This window comes from Maniola jurtina, chromosome 3, assembly GCF_905333055.1.
Source record: "Maniola jurtina chromosome 3, ilManJurt1.1, whole genome shotgun sequence".
Taxonomy (NCBI): Eukaryota; Metazoa; Arthropoda; class Insecta; order Lepidoptera; family Nymphalidae; genus Maniola; species Maniola jurtina.
In genome coordinates, this window is record NC_060031.1 from 14,102,036 (window position 1) to 14,115,704 (window position 13,669).

The 13,669-nt window shown below is 38.0% G+C and overlaps 1 protein-coding gene across 1 annotated transcript in view; it reads left to right on the forward strand.

The window, feature by feature from the left end:
- LOC123881009 (serine/threonine-protein kinase 17A) overlaps nt 1–13,669 on the forward strand; it is a 303,828-nt gene that overhangs the window by 243,889 nt on the left and 46,270 nt on the right. The window lies entirely within an intron of this gene.

Below are 13,669 nucleotides of genomic sequence, written 5' to 3' on the forward strand. Positions count from 1 at the left end.
TAACAGTTCAAAACCTGAGGCCATTGTACCCATAGAGGCACACAAGGTGAAGGACAGTTGCTAACGACGACACAAACGCATCGAGGGCACGTCGTTTCTCATGCGTTACTTTGTCTTCTTTCTGACATAACACAGTGGACTGCGCATCCTGCTGCGGTCATGCATGCCGGCGCTAGGCTAGTTTTTCGGGATCATAAGGCTACACCCTTTTTCTCTAGCCTTTTAATGGGTCATTTAACAGTTCAAACCTGAGGCCATTGTACTCATAGAGGCACACAGTGTGAAGGTGAAGGACAGTTGGTTAGAACGACACGTACGCAATGAGGGCACGTCACTTCTCATGCGATACTCTCTCGTCGTGTAGACATAACGCAGTGGACTTCCCATCCTACTGTAGTCACGCATGCTGGCGCTAGACAAGTCTTTGTAATATGGTGACGCACTTTTTCTCTATGTCTCTATGAGACATAGAAAAAAGTGCCAGACGGCAGTAATCTATTAACAATTTGATGGCGTCTTCGAAGATTCAAAAGGGCTTGTATATTGTGAAATACGACTAAAATGCTGAATGCATTGAATTCGTGAGCTTTTCTAGTCGATAGGGTACGATGTTAAGGATTTGATTTTAGTAATTTTGCTTCTTCATACAAATTCCTCATCCTGGCAATCTCTGGCTAACATTATTTACGAAAAATATAGAAAAACAAAGCCTGTGCTATGTAGCTTTCATATTTCTGTAGTAATCTGGATATGCTACATTACTTTCGTGTTTCTTAAGTTATTCAATACGTTCAATTTAAATCAAATAGGTAATTTTTATTCAAGTATTTTCTCCGTAATTAAAACCTTTAATTTATTTCACTCTTTCAGAAAAACTTACCTTATTTTTAATGTTTTCTTCAGATTAATATTATAATTAATCGTAAAAAGATAAATTTACGATTATTTCCGAACAGTATCCATCGTACATATTCCATTTATAACTTAAAAATATATAAAAAAAAATTAAATAAAATAATAAATAAACATTTTCGTTGTCGACCTTCACTTGTATTTGGCTGACCGTGGAGGGTTCTGTTTTTGTTGGAAGGCAGCAACACAGAACTCTAAATAAGCTGATAGAAATGATAAAATCTGCTGTCTTTTATACCTGTGTTTCGCCGATTATGAGCAACTCACTCATCTATACTTTCCATATTAATATTACAAATGCAAAATTGTATCCGTCTGTCTTCATGACCCTTCCTTTTAAGAGATTGACGCAATTTATTACAGCGTTAGCTTGCATTCCAAAGGTAGTCATAGGCTACTTTGTATTCCAAAAATAAAAGAGTTCCCACGACAATTTTAAAACTAGTAGGTGCAAAGACAATTAGATATGTACTTATCTTGTAGGTATCTTAAGTCTTGCATGCTAGAGGTAACATCTAATGACATATTACTTATATCATACAATATTTGGCAAATACGTCTGTTACAATTACACGCTCTGTTGGCACTTCTACAACTATTCTGGATTCTGTGGCTGCAATAAACAGGACAACGGGTATTGTCAACCTTTTATATTATGCGTTTTATCGACGGTTATTGTGATTAATGCGGGTGTCAGGTGGCGGCAACCTTCGGTGGCGCCAGGAGTACAGCACCCTGGTGACTGACCATGGACCTTTTATTGGTGACGAGGCAGATTTATAAGTAAACGCTGTTTTTATTTGGATGACTATGTGCTTATAAGGATTGATTGGGCTCAATCGATTAAGGCTGGGTGCAGATTGGTTACTATGGTCTGAAGGACTAGGATAGAGAAACTTGTACTGGCTCATTTTTAGCTTCAGATGCTAAAAATCACCCGCTTCAGCTACTGAAAAGAAGCTGAAATTCTGTAGCAACGATAAACAGGACAACGAGTATCGAGTATTTATGCGTTTTATCGACGGTTATTGTGATTAATGCGGGTGTCAGGTGGCGGCAACCTTCGGTGGCGCCAGGAGTACAGCACCCTGGTGACTGACCATGGACCTTTTATTGGTGACGAGGCAGATTTATAAGTAAACGCTGTTTTTATTTGGATGACTATGTGCTTATAAGGATTGATTGAGCTCAATCGATTAAGGCTGGGTGCAGAACCAATCTGCACCCAGCCTTCTATCCTATCTTAGTCCTTCAGGACTAGGATAGAGAAACTTGTACTAGAGTAGCCGCGGAGTGCCTCGTTTAAAGCTTCAGATGCTAAAAATCACCCGCTTCAGCTACTGAAAAGAAGCTGAAATTCTATAGCAGCAATAAACAGGAGAACGAGTATCGAGTATATATGCGTTTTATCCAGGGTTATTGTGATTAATGCGGGTGTCAGGTGGCGGCAACCTTCGGTGGCGCCAGGAGTACAGCACCCTGGTGACTGACCATGGACCTTTTATTGGTGACGAGGCAGATTTATAAGTAAACGCTGTTTTTATTTGGATGACTATGTGCTTATAAGGATTGATTGAGCTCAATCGATTAAGGCTGGGTGCAGAACCAATCTGCACCCAGCCTTCTATCCTATCTTAGTCCTTCAGGACTAGGATAGAGAAACTTGTACTAGAGTAGCCGCGGAGTGCCTCGTTTAAAGCTTCAGATGCTAAAAATCACCCGCTTCAGCTACTGAAAAGAAGCTGGAATTCTGTAGCAGCAATAAACAGGACAATCAGTATCGGGTATTTATGCGTTTTATCCAGGTTTATTGTGATTAATGCGGGTGTCAGGTGGCGGCAATCTTCGGTGGCGCCAGGAGTACAGCACCTTGGTGACTGACCATGGACCTTTTATTGGTGACGAGGCAGATTTATAATTAAACGATGACTAGTGTTTATACGGATTGATTTCTGCTGGTACAGTCAGCAACACAGCTAGATTTGCACCTGCCAGTACAAGCGACTATAAGCTGGTGCAAACCTGGCTTTGTTGCTGACTGTACATACGGATAAGTTCTCTGTTACGATAAAACTCATATTTAGGTGTACAATACGTCATTTCCCATAAGTCGTCAATCTTTTCGAGATCGAAATCTTGGTACAAATTGCCCCGGCGGCGGCGATTGTCCTGTGAGCATGGATAAATGACGTCTTTTAAATAATTGTACGGCTCGCGCATTGTGCCGGACATAATGAAGGCGACTGCCGATGATGTATATTGTTAACAAATTGTGAAGTGACGCTGATATGAGGATTTAAAATTCTTGTTTTTTGAACAGCTCGCGTTTTTGAGTGCTTTATTTTTAACCCCCGACCCAAAAAGAGGTGTGTTATACGTTTGACGTGTGTATCTGTGTATCTGTCTGTGGCATCGTAGCTCCTAAACTAATGAACTAATAAAAAAAACTATGTATTCAATACACGGCAGACGCGTGCATGTATTTCTGTCAATAATTACATGGGAATCAAAGCACAATCATTACAGTAATTACATTTGTGTAATAACAATTACTGCATAGCTACATGATCGCAGTATAAATTAGACGTTACATAATTATTATTGCAAGAAAATGATTTGTTTTTTTTTTTCTAAATGTAATATTTTCAATGACAGGACCTTGTTTGAATTCGTTTTGTTATACATAAATACATATAAAAGCAGTAGGTATGTAAGAGTGAACTACGTTTTTAACGACAAAACTAAAATACACCAAAGCAATGTGATCGCAGATTGCTTCAAGTTGTATTTTCTCAACGAATTGAACAAAGTTTTACATAGGTATAATACTTCATAATAATATTTTAATAGCAGTTTTTACTAAAGGCATTAAAACTACCCAGTGATATACAAATTAAAACAACATGTAACGTTATGTATGATATAATGAATTACCAGAGTTACAAAATACATAGATATAAATGTAAACTATCAAGAAGGAACCCTAAAACCGTTTAAAGTGATCATATTACATGTAATTAGGTCATGAGTCATGACCTACATATTGTTATATCAAATGTCTCTCAAAAATACGATATCTTTTGTGAAAAAAAAAAACACAAAAAAGACTTGCCCATTGTGTGAGCGAAATAATAGTGACTTTATAATAGCAGGATAATGGACGACCTACTTACGATCTTTTACAGCGGGACTATTTTCTACTGCAGTAAAATCATAATGGAAAGAAAAAAACTTCGTCCCCAAAAAATCTCGGGAACTCTGATTTTCCGTTATAAAAGTAGCATATAACCGTGTTCTGGATACAAGCTACATCTGTAAGAAATACTCGTAGATACAATAATATTCGCGACTTCATCCAAGAGGATTAAATTATTTTTATCCCGTGGGAACTCTTTCATTTTCCGTCCGTCCCCGGGATGCAAGCTTTTTTTTTATTCAAATTCAAGTTAGCCCTTGACTGCAATCTCATTTGGTGGTAAGTGATCATGAGTCTAAGATGGAAGCGGGCTAACCTGGAAGTCCACGCGGATGAAGTTGCGGGCATAGGCTAGTTTAAATTAAAATTTAAAATCATTAAGTTACTACATACAAGAACAAACCATCCTTCTAGTTTTGTTTATGCCCTCAATGACTTAATTCAGTAATCACAATAAAGAGTCATCATCATTTATTCGTAAATCTCTTAATAATAATTGTCATTAAGAATCCATGTCACGCGCGACGAGTTTTTCGAATGGTTTTTCGCTTTAACAGGTGTCGGGTGGAATGCATGATGACAGTGCAACACCAAATATGGCTTTATCACTATATATATGTACTTAATTACTCCCACATGTAGGGTTATTCTATAAGACGATGTATTCGTCTGTGAGTTCGCCGACGGAACGTCTGAAGCAAAAGAAAAAAAAAAAGAATTACTTTTTAGTGATTACTCTTAAATATATGGATCCGAGAACTGGTCGCTAACCCTGAATCTTATAAAAAAGCTCAGAGTCAATCAGCAGGCGATGGAGAGAGCTATGCTCGAAGTTTCTCTTGGTGATAAGGAGGAAATCCTCAGAAATTAGGAAATCTGGAGAAGAACCAAAGTAACCGACATATATCAACAACTTTCGAAGCGAAGTGGCAATGGGTGAGGCACATAGTTCGAAGAACTGATAGACTTCGGGATCCCAAGGTGCTGGACCTCGCACGGGAAAGCGTAGTGATGGCAGATTCCTCTCTAGGTGGACAGACGACTTAAAAACGAGTCACAGGTAGCTGCTGGGTTTGCAAGACCAAGACGGGGATAAGTCTCTACAAGATACACATGTCCAGCTGTGAGTATCAATCGGTTAGATGACAATACGGTTGTTTTACTAAAGAAAATGCATATACTGTTCAAAGGTTTTTTTTTGTTAACTGGCTGTTTGTGCATTTGTAACTTCTGAATGCTATGTTTATTAAAAATATTGTGTAGTTTATATACGTCATTTTGAAAAAACCTTGACTTTATGTAGCATAGAATTATAATAAACTAAGTAATACAGTAATATACAAATATACTCCATTCGACTGATGTATGAAGGTTGAGTGGTTACAGAATAGTACTTCAAAATGAGTCAACACGAAGTCTGAAGTTATATCTGTTTAGAAACTAAAGTATTTCTACAAATAAAGTAACAAATCGGAAAACTTGATTTACAACTTTTAAATTATACATTTGTCTCTTTTCCACTTGTATTCTTTAACTAAGGAAAGATAGAGTTAAATATAGCATTGTGGATGTGAAAACCACTAATGGCTATGTACGAGTAAGAATTGCATTCAATAAATATGTTGTCTACGGTAATTGACCAAATGTGTAAATACGTTGGCGCCAAACTTCTTCAGTGCTTTATATGACTCTACAATCTACATTTTTATAATCTAGACATATAATAAAATTGTAGAAAAGTGGTGTCTGTACAATGGAAATATATAAAAAAAAGTGGCAGGGGTTGTTATTATATCGATGACGAACCCGAAATTGTAATTTTTTTTTGTCTGTTTGTCTGTTTGTGTGTTTGTGCACGCTAATATCAGAAACGGCTTATTCGATTTTACTAATAAATATTGTAGTAAGCTTCACTTCACATTTAGTATTTATTTCATGTCAATCGGTTCATAAATAAAAAAGTTATGTCAAATTAAAGAATCACGGCCAACATTTTTAACGTACAGAGTACGTACTACACGCCTCGCGCCCCGAAAAGTCACTATTCCACGCGAACGAAGTCGCGGGCACAGCTAGTACATTAATATAATGTACATTAAACATTAACTTTGTCTTGTTTTGAATGGTTGGTATAAATAAGTAAATTAGAAATGCGAAACTTTGCTTTAAGGCTTGGCTTTTCATTAACCTGACTCCCGAGGTAAGATAAAAGTCAAGCCGGTTCCGCAATTTTTGATATTTATATAAAAAACGTAGGAGAACCTGAGTAACCGACACAGCTCAGCGGGTGGCGAAGCTGAAGTGGCAATGGCAGGGCACATAGTTCGAAAAACCGATAGAGGTTGGGGTCCCAAGGTGCTGGAATCGCGACCTCGCATCGAAAGGAGCAGCGTTGGAAGACCCGCCACTAGGTGGACGGACGACATCAGGCGAGTCGCCGGGAGCCGCTGGATTCAGGCGGCGCAAAACCGTGGCGTGTGGAAGTCCCTACAAGAGATCTAATATGTCCAGCAGTGGACGTTTATCGGTTGTTGTTGTTGATGATGATGATTTGAATATTATTTATAAACTAGAGGATGCCCGCGACTTCGTGCGCGTGGATTTAGGTTTTAAAGATCCCGTAGGAACTGTTCGATTTTCCGGGATAAAAAGTAGCCTGTCCTCGGGATGTAAGCTAACCTTGAATGCTGGTTCTTCTCGGTAGGAACGGCATTCCGAACCAGTGGTAGATTTTTTTGACGATTCAAAAGCACTTGTAAAGGTTTAATTGAATAAAAACATTTTGAATTTGAATTTTTGAACCCTGTACCAAATTTCGTCAGAATCGGTTAAAATGTTGGGCCGTGATAAGGTAGCAGACAGACAGACAGACACAAGTTCGCATTTATAATATAAGTATGTAGTATATAAGTATGCTGCTAGTATGATAAGATTTCTTCATTCTGTTCTGAAATAGTATTGCAAAATTGAATAAAACATAGGCTTCAGCTCTTAAGTGGTATAAACGTTCAGCTGATAGTCGGTAGTAGGTCCCCCTTTGTTGACTCAATATCTGGCGGTAATCTGGAACTCTAATTGCTGTGAAGATAAAACGAGCCTATTGCCTAGAATTCTTCCCAAGGTCTATATCACACTATCACATCACACTTCACACTAATATTATAAAGGCGAAAGTTTGTATGTGTGTGTGTGTATGTTTGTTATTCCTTCACGCAAAAACCACTGGACGGATTTGGCTGAAATTTGGAATGGAGATAGATAATATCCTGGATTAGCACATAGGCTACTTTTTATCCCGGAAAATCAAAGAGTCCCCACGGGATTTCGAAAAACCTAAATACACGCGGGTGAAGTCGCGGGCATCGGCTAGTACCAGATAAATACAACAATAGCCAATACAGAGGTGTAGAAATCCATCATCATCATCATCGTCAACCGACAGACGTCCACGGCTGGGCATTGTCCTGTTCTAGGGACACACGCCACGGTCTTGCGCCGGCTGAATCCAGCGGCTCCTTGCGACCATTCTAATTCTGAGAGAAGACCCATTCTCAGTAGGAGTGACAGCCATTCCTATGATACTGTAGTCTAAATATATAAAAGAAACAGCTAGCTGACTGACTGACTGACCGACTGACTGATCTGTCAACGCATACCTCAAACTAATGGACGGATCGGGACGTACATATCGGTTAAGAAAGGATTTTTGACAGTTCAACCCCTAAAGGGGTTAAATAGGGGTTTGAAACTAGTACAGTCCAGGTGGATGAAGTCGCGGGAATAAACTAGTGCACAGTAAAATTAATGTTCCCTCAAATGTAGGCGCATTCTTCCCTTACGTCGCGTCTCATTAAAAATCCAAATCGATATTTTAATGTAAGTAACTACCTACCTCCACCTACGTACTCCAACTAAGGGTAAAGTAATTTCTCTGCATTAGTAGCTGAAGTAGCATTCAAATTACATTGAATGGACGTTAATGAGACATTAATCATCGAATCATTACACGCAACGACTGACGTGTGCGCAGCGTCGGCGCCGCGTACGGCTCGTATTGAGCAAACATTTTGACGGCTCAAGGTTTCATGTAGCTACCATGTACAAATTCATGTTTGAAGACCTTCGTAGCACCGTGGAGAATATAGTGTTGGATAGATGGGAGATTCCGGGATCGATTCCCAACTGGCCAATTTTTATATGACAACACAAAAATGACAATACTTTATGTAAAAAACTGCATTAAAATCAGTCTAGTAGTGTTTGAAGAAAATGCCAACAAAAAACCGCACAAATACTTAACCTCCTTTCGCCAAACACATTTATTTACCATCTCGTTGTAAGTAAAAATAAAACCCATGAAACAAACTTCTGAAGAACTGAATACTAACATATTTTCTAATGAAAAGCGTGGTTGCTTAGTACCTACCTAATTATAAATACATAACATACAAATTGATATTCAAGATTAGTACAACAACAAGATTCCGTTTGTCTTAGAATAAATAGTGAATATAAATCATATTTGTAATAATTATAAATGAGTTTTACACTAGCACACCTATGCATATTTGCATTGGAAGTTGTATTTCGTAGTTTCGTAGAAACGAGCGTGAGAAAGATTCGTCAGTGGGCGTTAAAATGGATGGCGCCTCGATAATGGGCTGCCCTAACGATTTCAAAATAATAAAATAGATAGAAATATTTTCTGTTCAATTGAACTTTTACAAGTACTTTTATATCGTCTACCACTGGTTCGGAATGCCTTTCCTACCGAGAAGAACCAGCAAAAAACCCAGCGTTGCTCTATCAAAGATTGAGCCTCAATAGCTCAACCGGTAAAGCAGTGGACTGAAAACCGAAAGGTCGACGGTTCAAACTCGCCCGTTGCACTATTTGTCGTACCTACTCCTAGCACAAGCCTGACGCTTAGTTGGAGAGGAAAGGGGAATATTAGTCATTTAACATGGCTAATATTCTTTAAAAAAAAAAAAGATTTGATATACAATAATAATGCGTCTTAGAAATCGAAGTAATTAATAGTGTTTTGTTTTTTTACCTAATTCGGACAATTTTAATGTGGCCACTTTGCTTGACTTCCGTGGGGGCGGGTGGCAATCTCTACAGTGTTTACGTTTTTTTTATCGATGACTTTGTTTGTGATCACACATTAATGGATCGCTATCACGAACTTTTAAGTGAATAAATGATGAATAAAATAACCAAAATTTGTTCCAGTTTTTCAAAATTTCAAAACTTTCAAGGATTAATACTGTAGATTACAAGTTTTGATTATTTTTTAAATTAATGACACCATTCAGTCATCTCATCATCGTCTTACTCCACGCCGAGTACGGGTATCTTCTCCACATGGGAAAGGTTTATTTAGGCCATAGTCCACCACGCTGGCCAAGTGTGGATTGGCAGACTTCACCTGTGAGAACATTATGGAGAGCTCTCGAACATGCAGATTTCCTCACAATGTTTTCCTTCACATTCACACATTAACTCTGAAAAGAGGTGCGTGCCTGGAATCGAACCTCGGAATAGAAGGCTGAAGTCTCCTGAATGGTGCAAGCGGTGATAACGTTCCAACATGGGCCTCCTGAGTCCTGACATGGGATACTTGTAAATCAAATAGTTGCAGACAACTCCCTGTACCTACACTAGATGGTGCTGTACGACTTTCCGTCGCGCTGTCTTTCAAGGCCATACAACGTATAAGATAGACGTCAAACGTGATTTGCTAAAATCGGTTCAGTCGTTTTGAAGTATTTTTGTAAACTCTTTCAGCGTTTACGCTTGAAATAGTTATAAATGGTTTATTATCATCGAGTGAAGTTATATTACGCAGTCAAACTGTGGTCAAACCTCGATCTTTACGCAGTCCTGTTTAGGTCGGGTCTATAGAACTATTGATAATAAATAATAATTGAAAGGAGTGAAATTCCTTCTCCCTCCCTCATACAGTTATCCTCATATAATTATAAGTATAAATATCTCTCATATAATTATAAGTATTGTTTTTATTATGATTTGAAAAGAGTGATTGCTGAGTTTCTTGCCGACTCTTCTCAGTAGAATCTTGATTCCGAACCGGTAGTAGAGTCATAGACGAAGCATAAGTCGATAGTTGTCCTTCATGATATAATCAAATTTTGATTTCGATAAAAGGAGCCAAATAGTCGAATTGCTATACAAAGTGTCTTAAAATGGTTTGCATTTCGGTTGACCGTATCAAGATCAGCAGTATCATTAGTTGATATTTACGTGTCTTATGTCATCACAGTATAATTTACGAGGAGTTCGTATCATCCTCTGTAACCTCTGCGCGGCGTGGGCAGGCTGGAGTAATGACCGGCGACAGGCGTGACTTGCACGACTGTTTGTTTGTCATGCCTACGATTATGACATGACGTCTAGTTGTACTACAACCTTACAAATTATCTGGTGATTAGATAGACATTTCTATGGAGTTTTAACTGTAAATTCTCGATATTTAGTATGCCCTAAAGGCCTCTAGGTGTCTACTACGCAAAAATGGGTAGTTAAAAAAAAAACTACGGATTGCAACTCACTTTTGCTTATAATTTGATGGCCATACTTATTTTGAAAGCTTCATAGCACTCGATTATTGTAAGAAAATGCCATCTAGCGGAAGATTACTTAAAAAGTACTTACTTGAACTAGATTAAGATGAATATCTACTAGACTTGATATGCAGAACATTAAATCTCCAGAAAAGCATTACTCTAAAACTAAGTTTCTTTACTCTACAAATAAAACTAACTAAATGCTTTAGCCTTAAGGTTCAAAGTTTTAACCATTATCATTATAGTATTTTGATCTTATTTTGTTGCCTAATACGTACCTAGTTGCTGGCAATGAACTCCAAAAATTGATTTTGCACACCGCCCGAGTCTCTGTCCATGCTCCTCACCTCAACCACTTCCCACGTGCCATTTGATTTATATGCCTAATAAAACAAAATAATGATGCGTCTTAGATTTAGTGGCTAGTATTTTCCGCCCATGGCATGAGGTCCCTGATTCGAGTCCGGGGTTGGTCAGGTCAAAAAGTTATTGGATGTTTGTCAAGAAACTGTGAAAAGATTTGATTTGAAATTGACGAATTTCTAAATTGTCTCTGGTTTAGAGAAAAGGCTTTGGGCGTGGCAAATTTCTACCCTACCAGCTCGGAGTAAGCCGTTCCGCTTAGCGATTTAACTTTCCGGTACAATGCTGGTAACCGATTAGGGGTGTATGCTTACATATTAGACTGCATCATCACTTACCACCAGGTGAGATCGCAATCATATCAAGGGTTTACTAGTTCTGAATAAAGTAAAATAAAAATTCTCAGTAGCAAACCAGAGTTGGCGGTTTACAGCCCTATGTTTCACCGTTAAAGCAAGATATTTAATTGCTTAAAACGCACATAACCTCCGAAAAGTTAGAGGTGCATGCTCGGGAGCGCACCCCTGATCTTCTGAATAGGAAATCGACGTCTTAGCTCCTAACCACTAGGCCATCGCGGCTTTTTTTGATATTCGGTCAGGAGAACATTATTATTAACCGCTACCCACACGTGCCATTTGATTTATGTGCCTATTAAAACAACGTGACAATTTTATCTTTATTGCGTTAGGTACACTAAATTGATGTTTTTTGTTTTTGTTGTTACAGGTGAGTCTTTGGATACAAGTTACAGCAGTTAAGAGGGCTCTCTCCGTCACTCGTTTCACACAATCGTAGTTCCAATTTCATTTGAATATTAAACAACCAAAGTCCATGAAATTTTGCAGACATATTCTAGAAACTAATATCTATGTCTGTGGTTTTCCAGATTTCTGTTAAAAGATTCCGTTTCAAAGTTATGCGGTCTTAAAAAAATTCATACAAATCTTTGAGCCCCTGTAATTTTAAAACTACATATTTTTAGAAAAATCTAAAACACCGCAGACACAGATATTAGTTTCTAGAATATGTCTGCAAAATTTAATGGACTTTGGTTGCTTAATATTCAAATGAAATTGGAACTACGATTGTATGAAACGAGTGACGGAGAGAGCCCTGTTAAAAGAGAACGTGAGTATGTAGAACTCTTTGTTCTCCCTCGTCGTAACACCTCTGTCGTCGTAACACTCTGGGCAGAGTGGTCGTGATGATCACGGAGTGACGTTTTTGGGGCAGATGTTATGCGTTTCACGACTCACGAGTATTCGCCATTTCTTACTGCTGGCCGATAGTCTGATACACTCGAGCATTTCCTTCCTCGCCCTCTGGAAAGTCTTTTTCAGCTCTATTTACTGAGATGAGTAGGTTAGCAAGACTATAATCTGATAGACGATAACACTATTCAATAAAACGTTTGATAAAACGACTTCTGAACGTTATTCTATTATTTGAATACCTCTTAATAATCCAGTTTCGGCTCCATTCAACTCTCGAAATGCTGATTGTAGGTATTTAAATTGGCTCTATCTATTTTATTAGTCGTAATCGACATACAGATTACAGCTACTTCTAAAAAATATTGTTTTTTAAGAACACGATTTACAGGTTTTGATCTTTTATGACTCATTGATGACCGATACTCGAATTCTTTAGTTTTTAGGGTTCCGTACAAAAAGGGTGCCAACGTGGCCCTTTTACTAAGACTCCGCTTTCCGTCCGTCCGTCTGTCCATCTGTCTGTCAGTGGGCTGTATCTCATAAACCGTAATAGATAGAGAGTTGAAATTTTCACAGAATGTGTTTTTTCATCGAGCTATAACAACAAATAATAAGAATTTCAAAACGATCACCATGAAAATTGAAAAAAATTAAGTGGTATTTCTTGTACAAAAGCACGGAACCCTTCGTGTGCGAGTCCTACTCGCACTTGACCGATTTTTTTATAGCGATGTACCACACTTTAACTTCATTAATGGTTGGGTATAGACAAATTCTAAACTACTTATACATTAAACTACAGTTACTACTTAACTTTGAACCCAATTTTTCCAATCTAAACGACTGTTAACGACCGTTACTTTTCAGTTAACCTTAATAAGCCACTAATATATTACCATAATAAAAGATTAGGTAATTTAAAATATATACGTAGCACTGTAAGGGTCAATACATACAGACGGACTGGACTGGAGCCGACTTAACAACTAAACTAGGAAACTCAAAGGACACACGGCGGGTCGAGCGACAACTCAATGCCAAAGCACGCCAAAGTAAATAAATCCTTTTAGATGTTTATGTCGTTTTCAAGAATAACGCTGCATCTGAGCACTTCAATCTGCGAGTGGGCAGAAAAACAACGATAGACATATTTTTTTTTTCACGAAAAAAAAATCCTTTGTAATTACGATTCTTAATAATATTTAAATGAACCGATACATCCTTATGTAAATTTTTTGCTTCAATAATAAAGCATTAGACATCGCCTGATATAGTTTGCCCTCCAGCTATTATTTTTGTTAATTGACATCAGCAATTAAGGCGCTTCAAAAATAAACTGGTTTTTAGAGCAGACTAGAGTTGTTCGCAGAAAAATATGAAAGATACAAACG